Source organism: Protopterus annectens, chromosome 1.part1 (assembly GCF_019279795.1).
Source record: "Protopterus annectens isolate FY-2018-M chromosome 1.part1, PAN1.0, whole genome shotgun sequence".
Taxonomy (NCBI): Eukaryota; Metazoa; Chordata; order Ceratodontiformes; family Protopteridae; genus Protopterus; species Protopterus annectens.
Window position 1 is genome coordinate 645,910,136 of NC_056726.1, and position 23,517 is coordinate 645,933,652.

The 23,517-nt window shown below is 38.0% G+C and overlaps 1 protein-coding gene across 1 annotated transcript in view; it reads left to right on the plus strand.

The window, feature by feature from the left end:
* Positions 1-23,517, plus strand: part of FAM214B (family with sequence similarity 214 member B) — a 2,663,862-nt gene that overhangs the window by 2,123,318 nt on the left and 517,027 nt on the right. The gene's annotated exons all lie outside the window — the stretch shown is intronic.

Consider the following 23,517-nt stretch of genomic DNA (forward strand, 5'->3'; position numbering starts at 1 on the left):
CACAAAAGCCCATTTCTAGTGGAGACCCAAGGAGAAAAGCTCCAGTACAATAAAAATCAATTATAAAATGTACATTAAAGATAACAAAAATAAACAGTAATAGGCTGGTGCCATGAAGGATAACAAAGATGAGACCTTGGTTGTTACCTAGCGTGAGGGTACAATAAACTACAAAATCTGAGACATAGCTTCAGACACGTTGTTACACACATAGGAAGGAATATAGAAATTGGAAAACAAATTTGTAGTACAGGTTAATATATGTCATATTTGAGTGTAGCCAAGATACACTGTAGTAGAGCATTCTTAAGCGCTACAGCTGTAAAATAAAAATGTGTAATAGAAGTTGAGAAAGGCTGGAGGAGGGTTTATGTACGGTCCTGGCAGGGGCATTTCCACTTGTTAGAGAGGAAGTTTTTTTACTTATCTTTTTATCCAGTTTAATCTTAGTGTAGCTCTTTAGATTTTGAGTCTCTCTTGCTAGTTGGCTAGTTTTTGTCCTTCATTTTATTTATTTATTTTTTTTGTATTGTAATTGTAACAAGTTTTATTTCTGGGGTCTGATTTAGGTGGATAGTGATTTATTAGTGTGTTCATAGTTTTCTGTGTGCAACATGTGAAGTCTCTCTTTTTCTCTTTGTTTTGGCATGTGTGGAGTTTTCTTCATTGATGATGTAGACATAGTAGTGGTAAATCCTTAATGACTCTGGAGAGGATGGTGGTCAGTATTTACACAACAGCTCATATACACATTTTGTTCACTGCCTTTAACAGTGTCTATTGCTAGGGTAAATATACATTTTGTATATGTTTTGTATGTGTAATATATAAAATGTATGTCTGCATACGTATAGACACACACACACACACACACACACACACACACACACACACACACACACACACACACGATTGTGTCATTTAATTGAGGCCAGTCTCCTTGAAGCTACTGTTATTATAATAAATAACATCAGAAGCCACTTACATTTTATAAAATGCAAAAAGAAACATCTCAACATTAGTTTGTTTTCTGGTCATGTCTGATTTTTATTTAATTTAGTTCTGTCGGAATTTTTGCCAAGACGTGTGTGTTTCGGTCTCTTAGTTTATTGTTGCAGTGGATCGCTGTAAAAGCGATGTGGGAATGATATTCTCTTTCCCCATTCTTTGTATGTCCATTGAGTTGCTATTAAGTTGTGAAGTAACAGAGGCTTTTCCCTCAACATTAGATAGTACAAGGGGCTTGCCCCATGCAAAAACAGTGTTGTAAAGCCTCCCCATTTTTGAAGAAGCAAGTGTTTTGTTTTTTATGTTTAGTTTTCAGTATTAGTTATTCTGTTATTATGATGATGTGAAAGTGGCTTTAGAGTGATAACATCAGCCATACATAAAGTAAATAGGCACACGCATGTATATATGCACACACACATGCATGCATGTGTGTGCATGTTTGTATATACCCTTTATTTGCATCCAAGTGCCTGCACAGATGTTTGAGTACATGTTTACAGTTACCTTACTTGTCATTATACAAATTATTTGTAGTCAGTTTCTGTGCAGTTAAGTGTTCATTCCCTTTTACTTCTTATCTTTCATGGATGGCACTTGTCAGGGTGCATTCTTACAATTTCAAGTGAGATGAAATGGATCATTAGAATGAGGGCGAACAAGGGTAGTGGACTAAATGATAAAATATCAATTAAACCTGTATTAAAAGCAAGCTGTAGAAGGAGAAGATGAAAACTGAGATTGTGTAATTTTTAAATATATTTTATATGTGTTTTTTTATATTTTGTCTTTATAATGATTTATACTGTTCTATGCATGAACTTTTTAGTATTGTAGCACTTTAAGTACTGTCGTGATGGTATAGAAGTTTTTGATTGGTTGAGTCATGTTTTTAAAAAGGGGAATAGCTGAAAGTATTAGTTGTCCGATGAAGCAATAGTGATTACTGCGAAAGCACTCACAGTAAAATTTGAATTATTTTGAACATTCTGGACTGTTTAATGCTGAATAGATATGTATGCTTATAGCTTTTGCTTTGGTTTGGTTAACATTCCTATTTTTTGTCATAATCGTACAATTTTTTTAGTCTTACCAAGCACTGCCCATCAGTGCAGGTACCTTCTAACAAATTAGAAGTTCTTATCCCTCTTTTAACTATTCCATAAAAGGTGCAATATCTTAAAGTGCACTCTTGATATTCTTTGATTGTTTTATTGTTAAGAGTCCTCCTTCTTTAAAGTATAAAAATACCTATGCAAACACTTCCAAGCAAAAATCCTAAAGCTTCTATATTTTGTTGAGTATTTGGGAGCTGTGTGTATGTCCTCCCATTGTTTCCTTGTTAATTGCTTATCCTGTCTCTCTTCCCAATCTTTTCTAACTCCCTTGGATTGATTCCCATAGTTTTCATGCAGTATTTTATATGACCTAGTAATTATCCCTTTTTTAACCGCTTCTGTTCTAGATTTAACTAAAAACTCCACCAAAACAGGTATTTTATGTAGGATTCCCCTATCGCTTTCTGTTTGCCTATACTCCAGTATCAGTCCCTGAAAAGGAATGCAGTCTCTAACCTGCAGTCCAAATGTCGTTTTGGCCTGTTCTCATTCCATTACATTTCTCTTTCTAGTTATTTGCTCCCAATACCTTGGTTCCTTTGCCAGTTTTCAACAGAAAATTCCAGCCCCATCTTGCCTATTCTCTGTATCCCTAGTTGCATTTATTCCTGTCAGCAGAATCTCCTTTCTCAATTCTCTTGTTGGCTGAGTTCTTAGAATACGTTCTGCTACTTTATGAATATAATATTCTGTATGGCTGTTATTCTCCTTAAGCCTATGCATCCAAAATCCCACTGTCTCCATATTCCTTGAATTTCCTCCCTGTTTTCATCACCATCATCTCTTTCCACTATGAATTATAGCTTTCTGTTTGTGTTATGAATATGTGCCTTAACTGCGTAGTTCTAAAATATCAGTTTAAATCAGGTAATCCTAAACCACCGTGTTCTATTAGAAGGATCAAGTTATCTCACTTGACCCTTGCCCTCTTCCCCTTCCAGATAAAATCCTTCAACATTTTATTAATTACTGTCCACAACTTCTCTGGTTGATAAAAATGTATCTGACTAGTATGTAAAACTAAAGGGACTAAAAACATTTTCACTGCTTGTTTCTTGCTATCCATAGCTAGAAACAAGAGTTTCCAGTTTGTCAGTTTTTGTATTATCTTTTATTTAGTTTCTTCCCACATTTCCTTAGCTGCCTTAGCAGAATCCTTTTTAATCCATACTCCTAAATACTTCATTTTATCGTGTGCCCGTAAATGTGGATCCTCATAAATGTGGCTATTGCTGAAACAGTTCATGTATGGGTGTATAATTTACAGCTAATTTTCGCCTTTGTTTTGTCTTCATTAATTTTATATCCCCAAAAAATTTAAACTTTCTCAGAATGTTCCATGATACTGAGATTTCCTTTTTCTGTTTTTTTTTCACATATAAAATAATATCATCTGCAAATAAAGCTAGCTTTTCTTCATTACCATACCAATTATATCATTGAATTTCTGAGTCCCTTATATTCTTTTGTCAGTGGCTCTAAAATATAATGCAAATGACAAAAGGGGAAAGAGGACACCCCTGCTTAATTCCTCTGTTTAGACGCACCTTATCAGAGAGAAACCCTTCCACTTTAATATTTGCCTCCGATTCCTCATATATATTCCTAACTAACCTTATTATTTTGTCAGGGAATGCAAGTGCTTCATTGCCGTACTCATAAAATCCCAAACTTCTCTGTCAAACGCTTTTTCTGCATCAAGGCCCACTGACAACAGTGGTATTTACTTACATTTTGCTTCCCTCTTAGTCATCATTGTTTTATTAATGTTGTCAAATGTTTGCCTCCCCTCCACAAAACCACATTGATCCATATTTATCATTTTTGGCAGTGCCATTCTTTTAGCTATTGTAGACATAAACACTTTATAATCATGGTTTAAAATTTAAATAGGCTTATATGAAGGGTTTACTATGGAAATTGCGAAAGGCAAAACAATTTCCATTCGCAATTTCGTAGTAAACCATCGAAACCATAATCACGACCGCATCACAATTTCGACTCAGCAGAGTCTACATTGTCTTCGAAAATATCATGTGATATCCATATAGGAGCTCATGTAAATGAAACTCCTATACAACATATTACATTTTTGCAGAGGGCAGGCCCCCTGCACGCCCCCACATCCCCTGCAAACAATATATTCCAACTTCCAGATTGCACTACAGTGGGTATGGATGAATTTCCAAACCTCTCTGTACCGCAATCTCCGTACAGTTTGTCAAACAACACTTATGCGAATGTAGTACTGCATTCGCATAAGTATGTTTGACTTTGCAGTACAGTTCACATTTTGTGAACAACAATCTGACTTTCGGCAAGTTTATATGTTTGTAACAGCATAATTTATTTAAAAGTTATCCATATTTTTGGGCCTTTGTCCACCAATTATATATGGCTTTGTTTAGATTTCTGCATCTTAGAGGTATGGAAAAGGGCTTCCCAAAGTGAAAGTGTCATATAAACGCTTGATGATATAGCTGCAGCTCTCAAAGGTTGCTCTTCTGCTGATGTGACAAGTGAAGTATTTGACTCTGCTGATTCAGGGTGTTAGAATAGCTTTGTTTTTGAACCGCACAAGTTAAGTAAGGGTGATTAACTAAGGGCACTTGCAGGCAGTGAGCTTTCTAGGTACATTTTAATTGCTTAATGTTGCCATGCAGTTGCTAAGTATGGCCGATTTATATTTTGTCTTTGAAGATGTTCGTGCATGAAATTGTTCTGTTAGCTAGCACCCCATTTACCCAAAGTAAGCACACAAATAAACCGAAAACCTGCAATGAAACTGAATCCGTCACTCATATGATGCGCTGTATAACCGAAAAGTCATTTCTGACTTTTAAACATGATACTGCGCATGTCGTGAACTTTGACATTATGGCTGCAGTTGCACAGAAGTAGCACTCCGTAGCTTCAAATAAAACGTCAACCCTGCCAAAAGTCTTGCCATGGGATCTCTGTGCTTCTCTGAGTACTGTAATACATCGATTACATATATTTACACACACCGGTATATTATTTTATATGCCATTTCTCAGATGGCGAGCATGTTTCATCTTTTGCTATAGTTAGCTGTGCGGTTTGTTTTTTTCTACAGAAGCAACAAGCTGACACGCTAAGGTATATCCATCAGGGAAGTTTCTACCCATTTCGCCAGGAAGTTTAAGTGAAGATCCGTCTTGATGTACGTGTTTGTGCAGTGTTGATGTGATTATTTTCCTTTGTATATTTGGATTTAGTATATGTAAATAAGGTGGTGGTTTTATATGCCTGATGTACAGATTGGGTTCCAAGTGTTCATTACAACTGTTGCCCGATAATGGAAAAGTACCATAGTCATTAGTTAAACAAGCATTGCAAAGGATGGGGGGGATCAGTTCTCTTTTCCCTTTTCCCTGTCTTCTTTGCTGGACTACTACTTTATTTGTACTAAGATGCCTCCAGGGCCTCATAGCCCTAGATAATCTGGAATTTTGCCCTCCTACATTCACTTATGTAACTCTATGCCTGTGTGCTGAGGTCATACAAGAGATGAATGGTGTATCAGGAAGGTTTTGGCTTTGGTACGCTGGCCAGATGTCAGGTTACCTTGGGAAGGGTCTACTGTTATGGCACGTTCTTACACAAAAGTAGTATATTTCAGGTAGCTGTTTCACAGTAATTATGAACAAAATTGATGGTTATTATTGGGGAGTTGGATACAATGTGAACATGATGAGAGGCTGATAAGGCTGCTGTATGTATTGAGACAGCACAAGTTTTTTTGTTGTTTTTTTTTAATCAAAGTACATGCGTGTGCACTCTTTGTTGTTGCACCAAAATCTTGGATAAAGATTACAAATCCGTTTATATACATTATTTTCATTATTACTGCCTTCTTGGTGACTGGCAACCAATCTCTCTCTTTCTCATCTTTACCTCCTTCCTTTCCAGACCTCTTTCTTTGGTTGTGTCTTTACATGTCAGCTCCATAACCCTCTGTTTCTTTCCTCAAGTTTTTGTAACCCTTCCCCGTTGGGTTTCACATCCAGAATGCTTTCCTTAGGGCCCCCTGATTTGTACTTTTAACAGGCCTATCTTCTTTGCCTCTCTTTTTCCTCATTAGTAATTTTGTTTTTAATTTCTCTCACCATTACTGATTTGCGAGTTCTTATCTGATCCCCTTTCTTTTTCTGTTATGTTTGCAATCCAAACAGATTTAGCTCCTGTCTGAGTTCTATGTTCCATATCTAATTCAGTTATTTTATTTATTGTCTCTTCGATATTTTATTTACCCAAGCATAGCCTCAGGGCCTGTTATAAAGTGTGATGTAATTCCAAGACCATGTTCACCTTAATCAAATAGACAAATAGAGAATACTGTTCAGACATTAAAGAAGAATCTGATGAAAAGACACTAGCAGTAGCTATGGGGATTATTGTCATACATTTGGACTATAGGAATATCCACTGCAGATAATAAATCTCTCACAACTTACAAGAAAACTAAAGAATAAGCTACCTACTTGAATTACATTGTTGATACTACAGAATTAGAATAAAGTCAAAAATGTTCCAGAAAGTAATCAGAAAAGACATTATTATGATGGACATTCTTGGTGGTTAGCAAATTTGAAGGCAGGAGGCAGTCGGAATTTAGCATCTATGGGGAGGTCAGCAACTGGAAGAAGTAGTGGTTCACACAGCAGAGTAAAACAGATAGTCTAGTCTATGGAGAAGGTTGAAAAATTTACTGAAGGAGTAGATTGTATTTCTTCAAGATAATTATGTGTAGGCAGTAGGAAAAATGATGTAGCCAGACAGAGCAATAGAGTACATTAATTTGAGACTGAAGTGGAACCTGAACTGCTCCTAAAGGCATTTAGGGAAGTCAGTATATCAGCTCATAAGTAATCCAAAGCAATGATCTATATAAGAACTGTCAGCCATCCAGATATGTGGATAATTCAAGTATCTCTAGCAGAGTGTATAAAAATTGAGAAGTTGCAACTTTGAATGCACTAGATCTTGTGTTATGTAGTAAGCCTGTGTCATCCAGAAAGTAAAGTTAAGTATACCCATTCTTAATGTACAGCAATGTATGCCTACCACAGCAGTATATTTATTTTTATGAAAAAGGAGGATGTATGATATTTTCTTTTAAGAGATCAGTGCTGTAGCTTATTGGCTGCATGTCATGTGATTTTTCTAGAGTTGGAACTCACTGTAAAGACCTTGTAGAGGCTGTTAACACATCCACAATGTGTACTACTTATGAGCAAATGGAGCTTTTCTCCCTAGGCCTCTGCTGAAAATGGGTATTACCCAGTCAGACTTTCCATGTAAACAAAGGTAGATAGATTAATAAATAAATCCTTAATGATCCTTGGAAATGTTACAGGTATGTTGTGTGTATTCTGGTGATGGAATTAGGTACAAAATGTGTAGAAAGAAGTTACCTAGGAGTAATAGAGGATTGCTGTGAGGAGAAGGAGTACAGATTGGCGATTCTATATGTTTGGTGTGGTCTGTAGGACGTTATGACAGTGGAAGTGAATGAAGTTTAACTACTACTTAAAAAGCATTTTTTCAAAGGAGGAGAGGTTAACTTTGTGGCCAGAGGAAGACGAGGATAATGTGATGATGGAATTTAAATTGAGGAGTATGAGACTCGTATGCGATCAGCACTGGGAAGTATTACATAGATGGTACTATGTGCCAGGTTAAAGCAGGAAGAAGAAAAATGAACTGTCTGCTAGAAATGGAAATAAGGAAGCATTTTTGTTGCACATGTGGGAATGCAGACGTGTTGGGTATACGGGGAAAGTGAAATGGGATGGGATTTTTAAGATGAGAATAGTAGAATAACCAGAAATTGGGGTAATGTGTATCGATATATCTGCTTTGTTTCAGGATTGCTTTATTTACAGTGACTTGTCCATCTGAAAATGAAAAATTAAGTGCAATTTCTACATTAAGCTGTGTTAACTCAAAAGTTTCTGAAGGGAAAATAATGCCTTAGTTCATAGTTTTGTTGCTGGTCAGTAAACTCCAAGGCTAAGTTTTTGCTTCATTTTATTTCCTACAGACCACAACCTGTGTGTCTGTCTAATACTTTGCCTAACAGAAAGACCATTATCACCAGTAGGATCACAGGAGGTACAAGGCAACTGAGCCACAAGGCCAAGCCAGTCACACCAGGGGTGAATTTATGAACCCATATCCAGCTGCTCAGCTCCTTTTTAAAAGCATTATGTCACACTGCTAAACCTGGAGAGCAAGTTTGTTCCAGAAGAGGAGTAGTCATTGCATGCCAAATCTGAATGCCATGTTGCATTGGCCGGGAATTAAATCTAGGCCTCCTCTGTGGCAGGTGAGAATCCTACCACTGAACCACCAATGCACATAACTCAGTCTCCAATACAAAGTCGCACTGTACAGGTCATAACCTATAGCTCTGTTCCCAGTTCTTCCTCTATCTGCCAGAGAGGCCCAGATCTCTGACCCTATCTCTCTCGGTCTCTCTTTCTCGCTGACCCCTCCCCTTTTATAAGCAGGGGGTGTGGTCTTCTGCATTCAGGGCAGATGTAGTTCCTTCTTCCAGATTGTCACAAAGCTGTAGCTGCACACAACTAGCAGCATTTACTGGCAATGAAGGGGGGCAGTATAAACAGTGTGTGAGTGTGTGTGTGTGTGTGTGTGTGTGTGTGTGTGTGTGTGTGTGTGTGTGTGTGTGTGTGTGTGTATGCATATATATATATATATATGTATGGATCTACTTCAGTAGATCGAACTTTTACAAGTTTGAACCACATATGGCCAAGACCATATGTTCGAACTTCTAAAAGTTTGAACACTGAAGTAAAACAAAAAAAAAAAACTATACGTCTGTAGCTACGCCCCCCTGCACTCCCCCTACTTAAATATGCCAACTCTGAGATCGCACTACATTACAGAAATAGGAAATCTTCCCGTTCCACACTGTACGGAGATCTCCATTCAATCCAATCGAACTTTACAAGTTTGAACATATGGTCTCGAACATATGGTCTCTGCCATATGAGGTTCGAACTTGTAAACATTCGATCTGCTGAAGGCGACCCATATGTATATATAGTATTTCTCTTTTTCTCTGTATTATATTATGTGGTGGGACTTACTTATTTATTTATTTATTTTACATTTGTTAACTGGCAAATTCCAACTGGACCAGGTCCATTTTCAGCAGCGGCCCGGGGAGAAAAGCTCCAGCATCAAGTTATACAAATACAGTACATTCAGCATAATATACAAAACAGGTTACATCATGTATGCTGAGCATAGTAATATAACAAGAAATTAATAAAACACTCCAGGTAAAAGAAGATATAGAACATAGGTAAAAGGGGTCTACTTCACGTTGTCATAAGCTGACAATATCGAGTCGAAAGTGAAGAACATCGTGCAAGTAAATGAAAATCTCCGTAAGGCGAGATTTCCATTTACCTCAATGTAGTGTGGTCTCGGAGTTGGTATATTTAAGTAGTGGGGGGGTGGAGGGCGTAGCCATTTAGTTTTTTTTTACGTTATTCGATGTTTTACTTAATTGATCAATAAAGTTCGACCTTTATTGATTCGATTAAGTAAGCTTTCGATAACGTGATATAGACGCGGTAAAAGACAGTGTCAGTTATAGTACATCCAGCATAATACACAAAACAGGTTTTATCATATATGCTGAGCATAATAATATAACAAGAAATTAATAAGACACTCCAGGTAAAAGAAGATATAGAATATAGGTAAAAAGACAATGTCAGTTATACATTGGTAAGAAAAGAAAATTATCAAGTAAGATTCTACATTTAAAAGTACCCTCTCAGATGACCAAACCTACAGGGGATCAGAGATCCAGCATGTGATTAGAGATGAGTTTGGGGACTTAACAGTACTACGGATAGGGTTATGTGATACAAGGGCATAACCAGGTACTAAGAAGGTGCGAGTTGAGGGAGTTTTTGAATATGGATGTGGAGGGGGCAGTGGACACAGATAGGGGAAGAGAGTTCCAATTTCTGGCAACGGTGTGGGAGTAGAGCACTTCCCTGCATTTTTGTTAGCCTTGGTGATGGAGAGGAGAGATTTTTCACTGGATCTTAGGTACTGGTTTTGCAGTATAGACAGTAAGTAAGTTGGATAATGAGGGTTTTTTTCAGGATATTTGAGAATATAGTAGGCTGTACCCAGCTGGTGATAGTTAAGTAGCTGTGGTAGCTCAAGCCATTTTAGTTCTTTTAGTGCAGCATAGAGATAGCTAACTTGGCTATTTTTATTGTAGCATGATTCTAGTTTGTCTAGGTCACATTGTCTGATTTGGGTAAAGATTGGTGCTGCGTATAATAGAGTTGAGAGGAGGTGGCTTTGTGCAAGAGTGACTCTTGCTTTTTGTGAGAGAAAGGACTTATGCCTGTATAGGGAGCCTAGTTTTTTTGTGTACTAGTTTTATGGTATGTGAGATATGAACATTAAAATGGAGATTATTGTCTATTTCAATGCCCAGAAGTTTGGTGTGGTTAGAAGGGGAGATGGTGGTGTCGTCCCTAGATGTTATGGTAAAGGAGAGGGTTTTTTTTTTATCTATTAGGGGTAAATAGTAGCAGTTTTGTCTTTTTGGAATTTAGAATTAGTTGGATACCTGATATCCATTTTTCTACTGAGTTAAAGGTATCTTGAGTGAGTGTATGTAGGGTGGTGGGAGATGAGGTAGAACAGATCAGGGTTGAAACATCCGCATATTGTATGAGTGTGACATGTTGTGTAGAGCTGTTGAGGTTATTTGTGAAAATAGAAAACAATAGCGGGCCCAGTATAGAGCCCTGTGGGACTCCTATGGTGGTTGGAAGTTGTGTAGAAAGAGTTCCTTTCCACTTGACTGATTGTTGCCTGTCAGATAGGTAGCTTCTGAACCAGGCTGTAGTAGAGGAGGTGAAAGATAATGATGTTAGTGAGTCTAGTAGAATGGAGTGGGAGACCATATCAAATGCTTTTGAGAGGTCTAGGAAAATGGCTGGTACATATTTGTTATCATTCCTGTGAAGGTTTATATGATTAGTGAAGGATAGAAGGGCTGTGGTAGTGCTGTGATGTGGACGGAAACCGTGTTGTGTGGTAGATAGTAGATTATGTGTGTTAAGAAATGTCATCACTTGCAAGTGGATGCATTTCTCAAGAATTTTGGATAAGGGGCAAAGGATGGCAATAGGTTGGTAGTTGGAGAATTCATAAGAATTACCTCCTTTATGGAGAGGAATGATGTGTGAGATACTTTCCAGAGTTTGGGTATGTAGGATTCTAGTATGGAGCGGTTGATTAGGATGGAGACAGGATATGATAAGAAGTCACTAGCCATTTTTAGGTATGCAGCAGGTATGTTATCAGCTGCCTTTGTGGTTGGCTTTAGTTTTAGGAGGAGTTTTTTGATAGCTGAGGTGGGCAGTGGTGATAGGCTGAAAGAGGGGGTGATGTGGGATAGGTTAGGTTGTAATTGAGGTAGACTGTTTTTGGTTATTTGACTGGCCAGGGCTAAGATGGATTTAGTAAAATGGTTATTAAATTGAGAAGCTATGTCTAGGGTATTGTTAGTATAGCTGGGTGCTGGAGTAGTGGTTTTGTCTGGCTTTAGTAGGGAGTTAATGGCATGCCAGAATTTTTGTGGATTATTTGAATATTTCCTTTGGGCGCTAAGAAAATAGTTTTGTTCGTTTATTTTGGATTCAGCCTTGGCCTTGTTTCTAAGCTGTTGATGGTATTGCCTGGAGCTAGGGGTTTTGTCAGTTTTCCAGATTTTTCCAGGCTTTATCTCTAGCTTTTAGTAAGGCTCTGGTGTCCCTATTTAGCCAGGGTGCGTAGTTGGCTTTAACTCTGATCTTTCTGCTGGGAGCTAGACTGTTAAGGATGTTAGAGAAGGTAGTATTGAAATAGTCTACTGCCTGGTTTAACCCAAGTGTCCATAGTGGTTCCCAGTTGCAGTGGCTTAGGACAGTATTTAGGTATTGTGGTGTAAGGTTACGGTCATCTCGCACAAATTTGTAGACTACTGGTTTGGGGTGATTGGAGTGTTTGTGGAGTAGGAAGATGGGGAAGATGATTACTTAGGTCATCTGGGAGACAGCCTACTGTATAGTTTTGTTTGGGCTAGTTGGTTAGTGTCCAGTCCTGTATGGATTCTTTCTTTGTTTTCTCATCTATTCTAGTTGGTTCTTCAATTAGTTTAGAGAACCCATATAGATTGATGTGTGTAGAGGAGCTGCTGGAGTTACAGGCTGCCCAGTCAGTGTTAAGGTCTCCTAGTAGGATTGTTTCCTGAGGTAGATTGTCCTTTGTCCAGTGTAGGATGTCTTCTATTATGAGTGAGTTGTTGCCTGGAGGTATGTAGCAGCATATTATATTGATCTTCTTGATGTTTCTTATGGATAGGACAGAAAATAGGACTTCAGCATTTTGAAAAGTGGGTGGTGTGGTGTGCAGGAGCTGGAGGTTAAGGGTGTTTTTAAAGAGAATGGCTACTCCTCCTCCTTTCCTGTTTGTTCTATCAGATCTAAGTTTATTATACCCTGGGGGGAGAAAGTCTTCATCTTGGATACTGGGTTTAAGCCAAGTCTCTGTAATGGTGAGTACATCAGGGTTGTAGTGGGCTATGAATGCATGTAGGTATGTTAGCTTGTTGGTAATACTTCTTATGTTGAGATTTAGGATCAGCAGGTCAGATGTTTGTCTGGCTGAGAGGGGACCTGGATTTGGGTGAATGTCACCAGAGGTTAGCAGAGTTTGTAGGAGTGTCAGTATGTGTTTTTTAATATTAATTGTTTGTGAGCTTGGTTTGTGAGAGTTTTTCTTAGTGTGGTGAGATGGTGTCATTTTTGTTAGTGAGTAATATGTAGTTGTAAGATTTATGATTGTGGGGCAGATGTAGAAGTGTTAGTGGGTTTGAGAAGGTGGGCTAGTGTGGGTAGTGTGATAGGAGTAGTTGTGCAGCAGTAGGTCTGTTTGTAAGGAAGTTAGGAAGGTTAGTGATAGTAGAGCTAGTGATAGGGATGTGAGTGTGGGTAACATGATACTACTTTGAGTGAGTAGTACAGCTAGGATTCCTGGTTAGTTGTGTGTGAGGGTAGAGGTGTGTTGTCTGGGAATGTGTTGTTGGGAGTGGGATCAGTGTGGGATGTAATTGGATTGGAGGGTAGGGGGAGGTAGGATGAGTGGGTTGGGCTAGTTGTTAGGAAATTGGGGGTTGGACTACTGGTCAGGTGATTAGGGGTTAGAATAAAAATAGAAGTAGTGGGGGCAGGTGGGAATATGGGACAGGGAGGGGAGCGGAGCAAGCCTGAGCGCAGCGGGCTAATACGGACTCCAAGTGTTTCTTTAGGCTTTGGTAAGTATGTAGTGTTAGCTTAAATGGTTATATGTTAAACTGAGATTTTAACTGTAGTTTAAACTGTATGTTTGCACTAAGTTATAGACTATGTTATGGGCACAGAGTATAATTTTCTGACATTCTTTAAAGGATATAGAATTAAAGCTGGGGTTATATGAAACAGGAGAGGAAATGAAATGCTATTTTATAGATTTGAGTATTTCTCAAAAGAAAATTGACTTTAGTTTGGGGGGGCACTAACGTATGTACTCATCAGTACAGAGGTTTGATTAAGGAACTATATAACAGAAATGTACTAATACACTCACTAACATTTGTTTAAGTTAATGCAGGGAAGGTATTTTACTGTCTAGACACTTGGAAGTTAAGCACCTACATTAGTGTTTAGTCTCTTTAACTGCAGGACAAGTGTCTGTGGGTTCCCAGTGCTCAAGAGAGATGTTTGAAATTTCCACTGCTTGTTATGGGGGGCAGAGACCTGTTTGACCTGATGGATGGTTTGGATTACTGAAAGAAAAATAGAAGAAAAATGTAAGAGAGCATTAGGTTAAGGCAGCACATACTGTGTGACCAGTCAGATTGGACTTGGTTTAGCAATAGTCAGTAACAAAAACATCAGGTAATGGTTATTCCTGCTTCAGCACCTGATAACCTAAAATCTTTTCTTATGGCAGCATACAAAAATAAAATGTAAATATATAAAGCAGTTCTCTACTAAATTAAGCAAGATACACTTTCAGTATATTTAATAACTAGTCAGTACAGTTAGAGCAGTGAAATGCAACATGCTAAATAGCCCTTCTGGCTCTATAACAGTAAACAAGGAAAACAGAACATATCTAGGTGCATTTGTGAAAGCAGTTCATTAAGCAGAATTATCTAAAGGCATTCTGCAGTGTTAAAAAATAACAGAAACAGATATAGTATAAGCTGTTGTACTAAATAATTATGTATTAAACCACAATGTACAGCATACATTGAATGCAAAAACTTACAGGAGGATGATTACACACCAGGGGAGACAAACAGCTGCTGTGGCCTGTGGGATTTGAAACAAAAAAAAAACAAAATGGCAACCTGGGTTTAAATGACCTCAGGCTATCCAATACAGAACAAGAGCTGGAGGAGGGAGGGGTAAAGACTACAGGGAAGGAGAAGGCTAGCCAATGGTTAAATGAACTGTGCAAACACTCACTGTGAAGTGTAAGAGTAATGGAAGCCACTCAGTGAACCTTAAGAAAAGGTATTCTCCTTTGCACAGTCACTCTACTTTATACTGTAAAATCAGGGCAAGTGTAGACATTATCTAATTTTACCCTGACAGTCTTAAAAGGATATAGAATTAAAGCTGGTGTTAGTTACAGATGAAACAGGAGAGGAAATTAAATACTATTTTATAGATTTGAGTATTTCTCAAAAGAAAATTGACTTTAGTTTGGGGGGGCACTAACCGGAGAGTATTATGCAGCTGTTTCTTCCTCGTGATGTACTCATCAGTGCAGAGGTTTGATTAAGGAACTATACAGCAGAAATGTAGTAATACACTCACTAACATTTGTTTAAGTTAGTGCAGGGAAGATATTTTACTGTCTAGACCTTTGGAAGTTAAGCACCTACATTAGTGTTTAGTCTCTTTAGTTGCAGGACAAGTGTCTGTGGGTGCCCAGTGCTCAAGAATGAAGTTTGAAATTTCCACTGCTTGTTATGGGGGGCAGAGACATACTTGACCTGATGGATTGTTTGGATTAATTAGTGTTTAGTCTCTCTAGTTGCAGGACAAGTGTCTGTGAGTGCCCGGTGCTCAAGAGAGAAGTTTGAAATTTCCACTGCTTGTTATGGAGGGCAGAGATCTGCTTGACGTGATGGTTGGTTTGGATTACTTGAATGCAAAAACTTACAGGAGGATGATTACACACCTGGGGAGACAAACAGCTGGGACTTGTGTGTATGTTTCTTGAAAAGGGAGGGTGATGAAATAGAAGAGACAAGAAAAATACTACTAGTAATAGCAAGATTGGTTTTTATTGTTGTTCCTCTTCTTTCGCTTTTACCGGTTAGGGGTCGCCACAGCGGAACTCCGGTCCGCTAATGATTGGCAGTAGATTTTTACGGTGCTGAGGTGCCAGCTCGATGCCCAGCCATCAACGAAGGCACGAGCAAGATTGGTAAAGAACCATATTTCAAAAAAATATTTTCTAGACCCCACTCATTTGGTTTTGTAAAGGGCAGGTCCTGTCTTCTGAACCTAGTAAACATCATTGAAAAAGTTACAGAGGCTGTGGACAGTGCTTATTTTTACCCAGCAGAGCTTTTGACACTATTTTCCTGTGCAGGAATTCTTGAAAAGTTAGATAAACCTGATGTTAGCCCCTACACTGCCCGTTGTATTAAAAACTTGCTATCCAACAGATCCCAGGTAGTAAAAATTGCTGTTATCCTCTCAAAATATAACATTGTAAGTAATGGGGTACTGCTGGGATTGGTGCTGTGCCCTTTCCTGTTTGGCATTTGTTTTTTTAGGCATCCACTGATAGTAAATTGCTCCAAAAAGGACTGGAATATGCACATACCTAGAAAATGGTCTCAAGCTAAATGCAAAAAAGTACAGCATAGTAGTATTCAGCAAAATAGTTGTTCTTGCCTCATATTGTAAGTAATACTCGTTTTCAAATAGATATGTCCAAAAGACTTGGGTATTCAGTTCTTCAATCTATCCAGTTAATTTCCAAGGGAATATCTTCACGATGCATAAAAAAGTCATCTTACCACTGTACTCTTCCCATTTGAGATCCATCATCAAATACAGTGCCTTCTTTGGTATATATAAATCCAAGTATCTCACTGCACTGGAAAGACACCAATAACTTTTAACACAAAAAGTAAACGCTTTTAATCTTTCAGACTATTCTGATACATTAGCATAATGGTTCTTATATTCAGTAGCCTACCAGCTTTTCTGAGGTGACCTTTCTCTTGCTTTTTGAGCCATAAAAGTCCCAATCCTATTTGACCTCCTAATACTTCACAAAATCAGTGGCCTTCAAGCACCTGTACCGGGGGCCTAATTTTCAACAACAAATAAAAATGACTTGCTGGAGGGATAGTTTACTAGCTCAATGTATTCCCAGCCTATGGAACAAATTATCACTGGAGGTCAAGCGAAGTATTACTTTGTCTACCTTTAAAGCTAGTCTTGATGATTGGATGGATAGGCATACATTTATACCAGGGTTAAGTGGGCACTGTTAATTACCTGTAAAGGGTGGCAAGAGCTTTCAGGTGTCCAATTAAAGGTGCATGTGGCTACGCCTCTTATAGCCCATGTGATTGCTTGCCTAGTATTATTCCTGTGCTTCTAAATGGAAACAAAAGAACAGGTGACCTAGTGGTTGAAGAAACAGCACAAAGACAGCTAGGTAATGAGTAACTATATGATTTGTGGGATGGTAAAGGTACATACATACATGCATACAAATATTTCAAGCACGGGCATTGATGCCTTTCTAGCTTGCCAATATATCAAAACACTTGTTCCCATAATAAATGTCCAAGCTGTTCTTAAAAATATCTAAACTAGTACTTGCTTTAATGTAATTAGGTAGTCTGTTCCATGCATTGGCTACTCTGTCAGAGAACCAATTAGTAAACTTCTCATTCTTATAGAATAGGTTGTCTGATGATTCTCTAGTACTTTTTGATAACCCTAAACATTCCCAGATGTAGCTGTCTCTAAATGCCCTTTATTCTTGAATAAGATATCCTGTTAGATATCTGTAAGAGACACTGTAGAAGTTCAGATATTTTAGTCTTTCACAATAACTTAAATTTTTACATCCATGGATGCCCTTAGTATATTTCTGCTGTACTCTTTCCAGTTTACTCATGCTTGTTTTCTTATAGGGTTTCCATATTGTTATTCCGCACTCAAGTTTGGGTCTAATGTAACTAACAAACAACAACTTCATTATTTTTGATTTCCTAGACTTAATACATCTTTTTATACAACCTATAGTTCTATAACTATCATTAACCAATTGATTGATATGATTAGAAAAACAAATAGCTGAATCTGTCCGTATACCCATATCCTTAAATTAGTCTCAGTTTCAATGACCGTGTGCTGTATTAAATATCCACCTTTCAGTTTGTCTCCCAAATCTCATATCCTTAGTTTTTGATGTGTTTATCAGCATAATGGTCAATTTAGACGTTATTTTGCAGACATGTCTTATCTGTAACACATGTAATCATTTTACCCAATTTCAGGTCATCTGCATATAGACTGTAGAATGCCTCATATGAAAAAGTTAGGTCTGAAAGATACAATCTAAACAAGTAAGGACCTAGGACAGAGCCCTGTGGGACACCCTGACTGTAACCAAAAGTACATCAATACTTAGTTGTACTAATTTATTGATCAGTGTTTTGTCTGTGACCCTGTCAAATGCTGAAGTTGAATCTATATAAATTACATCACCGCACAATTTTTCATTCATAGCTGTTATTGTATTGTTGTAGAACATCATGTTACAGGTGGTAATAGATCTGTTTTCAACATATGCATGCTGATATATAGTTCCAGGTCCCAACCTATCTAGTTCTGACAATAACTTATCCAGTATTACCTTCTCCACTACTTTTCCACAACATGAAAGTAGACGTAAGGGTCTATATGACTCTGGGTTTTTCCTACTCCCCTTTCCCTTAATAAGCGCATGTCTCCAGTCTTGAGGAATCTCCCCAAGCTTATATGACCTAGTGAATAATAGGTATAATGGTACTGTAAGTTCTTGCTGAAATGTCCTCAGGTCATTGTTGCTAATTCCATCTCCTCCCTGTGCTTTGTTTGGATCCAGTTTGCACAGTTCTTTTTCAATATAATCTAATTTGATTCCGGTATCTGAAGTTAAGTGGATGTCACTCTCAACTTAACACCCCTTTTGTGGAGCCAAACTGTTTTGCTTAAGATTTTGTAAATATATCTGTAATCTGTTGTGTCTGCGAATAAATTTTAGAATCTGCACACAGTTTATCAATTTGTTTGTCTGTGTGTCTTTATTCTTCCACATCTTATGTATCTTTAGAAAGGTTTCCTATTGTGCTCAATATCTTTATATAAATTTTCTTGATCTTGTCTCACAATATGCTTAATCTGTTTGTCCAGCTTGTTTATTTCACTTTTCAAAGTTGTAGTTCGACCTCTCTTCCATTTCTTATATTTTAATGTCTCATTTTAATCAGATATCTTGTTCTTATGGAAGTATATCCCCCTTATGTTGTATGCCTAGATCTTGATGTTAAACATTTTTTTGATGGGAACGTGTGTGGCAGTTCTGTGATGTCTCAGCGTGAGTAACAGAAAATGTGAGAGCAAATGATTCATAAGAACTACTGAGGGAACAAGTAAAATGTCCACTAAGAGGGAAAAGTACTGAAGGATAAAAGAATGAGAGAACTTAAAAGCAAATGGCTTATAACATACAGAGATTAAGATGGTGAGCTGTATGCTTGGTAAGCTTTATTAGCAATTTCCATAAGAAATGGAGGAAATAAAATGTAGGTTTTTCTGGAAAGCTGTGACATATAGTAGAGAAATAGAAGTGAAAATACATGTGGGGGGAGGAAATGAGGGAGTAAAGTAGGAACAAAATGCTCATTACTGAATTGATTTAGATAGCAATTTTTGTTAGAAAAGTTTCCACTTTATTGGCAGACAGAACAGGTGGTATGTATTACATGATATAGGTGTGATCATTTTTCAGGTTGACTGAAATTTAAAAAGTATGAAAAATGAATGAGGAGTTGAACATACCTTTGTACACAACTAAATAAAACTTATTGGTGACCATACTGCAAGAGAAGGGGAGAACAGCCAGTTACGTTATATGTCTCAGGGTGAATCACTACTGGGAAAGAGAATGTGAAGCCAGAGGAAAAGGAATCTGTAGCATCCACCTGGAGAATAAGTAAAGGTGTAACACTTGAATAAAGAAATGGATGTACAAAGTAAGCAGCAGAAGAAAAAGAAAAACAAAGTGCTAATGGTAAGGAGGCAGCGATGTAAGTAAAGCAGCTAGGGGATAGTTATGGTATTATCATGCAAATATGCAGGTGACTAGAGACCCAAAAGACAGATTAAACAGTGTGGTAGGAGTCAATAGAGGAAGAGAGAGAGGGAAAGTCAGGTAAGCAGTGCTGTTTTCAAGAAGCAGTGCAGAAAATCTGTAGGAGGAGATGTGGACATCAGAAAGATTAACCTGACTGGATTGGTTGGAAAAAGAATCTAAAAGATGTGGGATCCACAAAAGTAGGAACAAGGAGTTGGTAAGAAACAGAAGCTACTTCCTCAGTGGGAAGAGAGAAACAAACCTGATTCTATTTTACATTTAAGGGCATGTAGGAGGTGGAGGTAGAATCAGCCACTTTCTCATACTGAAGACATGAATCCTATTGGATGTACTTGAGACATAAGTAGTAGAAACAGCAGGAAAAATGTAAAGTAAGGAATGGGGAGACCTAGACCTAGGATACTGTAAATAGGAATTAGAGGAACAGCAGTAATGGGGATGGATGTGGGATTGATTTTAGGGATGTTCAGGGAATTTTAATAGATAAAGAAAGGCAAGTGGGGTAAGTGTGAGGAATTATGTATTTATTGGTATATCAGAAATGGACAAAAATGAGGAAAGATCTGAACATGTAAAATAAAGGTCAAATATCTTTTGGATCAAAGAAGTTTTAAGATCAATGAAGATATCAGCGATGTTTGAATGAGAGGACTGGAAGGAGTTACAAACAAGCAGCCGAATTACTGTATGAAATGTAATATCAAAACCAAAGACTGATGGAGAGGACTGAGGACATTTATAAAAATACTTTTGAATTATCATAATTTGTAAATATATTTTTGAGCCATTTTAATGTAAATAGTTTGTGTCTTTTGGCTTTTCCCGGTTAGGGGTCGCCACAGAGGAACTCCGGTCCGCTAATGATTTGGCAGTAGATTTTTTACCTGCCAAGTTTGCCAGCCCTGACGCACAACCTTCAACGAAGGTACACCCATTCACGCATGTTTCCACACAGAATGTGAATATACAGTCTTAGTAGATTTTTTGTCGCTTTGTACTGACATGGTAAAGAGGCAGAGTGTCCCCCACATAACTTCTTAGTAGGGTATTATAAGGGGTTCCTGTTAGGAATCTGAGCACCTCAGTTATAATTTTTAGAACTTGAGAGTAAATATGCTAAAAGGGAACAATACCTTATTTCCAAGGTTGTGGCACCATAGAGTATTTAGAGTATTCCCACTACTCTTGAGGTACAGCAATTTCTGAATTTATATATATATATATATATATATATATATATATATATATATATATATATATACACCTCCCTTTGTTAGCAACGCTGAAATCCTTATCACTAAACTACACCTTAATACCCACAAATCCATTAATATTATTTGCACCTACCTTCCCCCTGGAAATAATATTAACACACTAGAAGAAATTCTTATTTGGCTATCTGTTACATACCCACAAGAAACCATACTACTTGGCGATGTCAATATAGACTGGAAAACCTGCTCCTCAGGAGTCTCACCCTCCCTCCTAAATCTCAATGGCTTCTCACAAACCATTAACACCCCACCCCGAACAAAACAGTCTAAGAATAAAGAAAGCATATTGGATTGGATTCTGATTAGCAGTCACGACCAAAATTACATAGTAGGAACTCTACCTGATGACATAAGTGACCATGCCCTCACCTATTTAATAAGACGTAAAAGCCCTACTCCTCACCTTACTAAATTTAAACAAATCAGAACAAATAAAAACTTCAACCCCAAATCTTTCCTTGCTGAATTACAAACTACAAATTGGTCTCCTCTTAAACTTCTGCCACTAGATGACGCTGTTGCATACTTCAACTCAAAATTCCTATCTATACTAGACTCTCATGCCCCTCTAAGATCTGTCAGAATTCGCTCAAAACAAGCCCCATGGCTCTCAAAAGACACACGACATAAAATAATTATGAAAAATAAACTTTGGACCAAATACCATAGCACCAAAGATCCCGGTGACCATCTTAAATTTAGACAAATAAGAAACATTACAAAAAAAGCCATACTTCTAAACAAAAGAAATTACTACTGCCACCTACAACAAACTAACCAGCTAAACCCACAAAAGTTTTGGGCAGGGATTAATAGACTCCGAAAACCTGGCCACTATGACACCCCACACCCCTTAAACTCTTCCCATAACAACCCAAAACAAACAGCTGATGCCTTTAATACATTCTTCACTGAAACTGTCCAGTCACTATCTAAACAACTATCCCCCAATATAACTTCTCAGCCCACCTCCCCTCCCACTTCTATTCCCCAACAACAACTTCAACCTGTACCCACATCCCAAACCCTCCTCCCCATCTGCTGACCTTCTCCTCCCCCCCCAATATCTACAAATTGCTGCCAAACCACTGGCCTATCCTATTTCCATTCTAATTAATAGAACCATTACCGAAGGCTACATTCCCTCAATCTGGAAAACCTCACATATTCCCCTGCATAAAGGTGGTGACTTAATACAGCTTTCTAACTACCGACCCATAGCCCTATTCTCCCCCCTTGCTAAAATAATGGAAAAATGTATCCAAAAACAGCTTCTTATACACCTGTTAAATAACAACCTCCTATCCAACTGTCAGCATGGTTTCAGACCCTTCCATAGCACCACTTCTGCCCTCCTTTCCTTCATTGACTGCATCAACAAAAATCGGAACAATAATATCCTTACCTCTGCTCTCTTCATTGACCTATCCAAAGCCGTCCATATGGTCAGTCACCAGATCCTATTAAATTTACTGAAAACATTAGCCTTAGACTCTAGTGCCATAAATTGGTTCCACTCCTACCTTCAAAATAGACAACAGGCAGTACTCTGGCATAATAACTTATCCAACCACCTCCCCATTTCCCTAGGAGTTCCCCAAGGCTCTATTCTTGGCTCCCTTCTGTTTTCTATTTTTATTAATGATCTGCAAACTAGTATTCCCTTAGCTACCTGTATACAATACGCTGACGATTCTACTCTAATCTCTTCTGCCTCATCAGCCTCTGAACTGCACTCTATCACCCAGCAGACTTTTCTAACTGCAGAAACTTGGTTCCTTAAACAATGTCTAATCTTAAACCCTAAAAAAACAAATTGTTACTCTTCTCCTCCCACCCGCAAGTCCCCTCCTCTCAACTTCTCAGTCCTCTCTAATATTGACACCAGTATATCTCCAGACCCCTCCACTAGGCTCCTTGGAGTTGAAATAGATAACAACCTATCCTTTGATTCTCACATAAATAACACTATTAAACAAGTCAACATAAAACTAGGCTCACTTTATAGAATCAAACCATTCCTCACTCCACTGGCCAGAACCTCCATTGCCCACTCCCATCTGGTCTCAACCCTCCTTTATGCCTCACCTATTTATTCTAACCTCTCCAAATCTAACCTCGAGAAACTGTCTACTGCCTATAATAGTATCGCCAGATTTGCCTCTGGTTCTAGTTACAGAACTCACCATTGCAAAAACTTAAAGGAATTAGGATGGCTAGAATTGCAAAATCTGATCTAGTTCTATCAACTCTCCTTAGCCCAAAAAATTCTGTACAAGACCACTAATACCCCTATACTCACTTCCCTTATAACTCCATACTGCAACCTCAAAAGCCTACGTTCCTCTAACAAACACCTCATAGCAACTTGTAAAGCCAACAACTTGGCAGGTAACTCCTTGTTCTCTAACACTATTGGAAAATCTTCCTGACAATCTCTCTTCCATCTCCTCTCCTCACTGCTTTAAAACCCAGCTCAAAACATTCCTTAAAACCTGCTGGCTCTCTGCCCTTGCATAAACCCTGACTAACATTTCCATCTATTTCTACCACTTCCACCTTTTCTGCCTACAAAATTTTTTTTTAGTCCACAAGCAAAA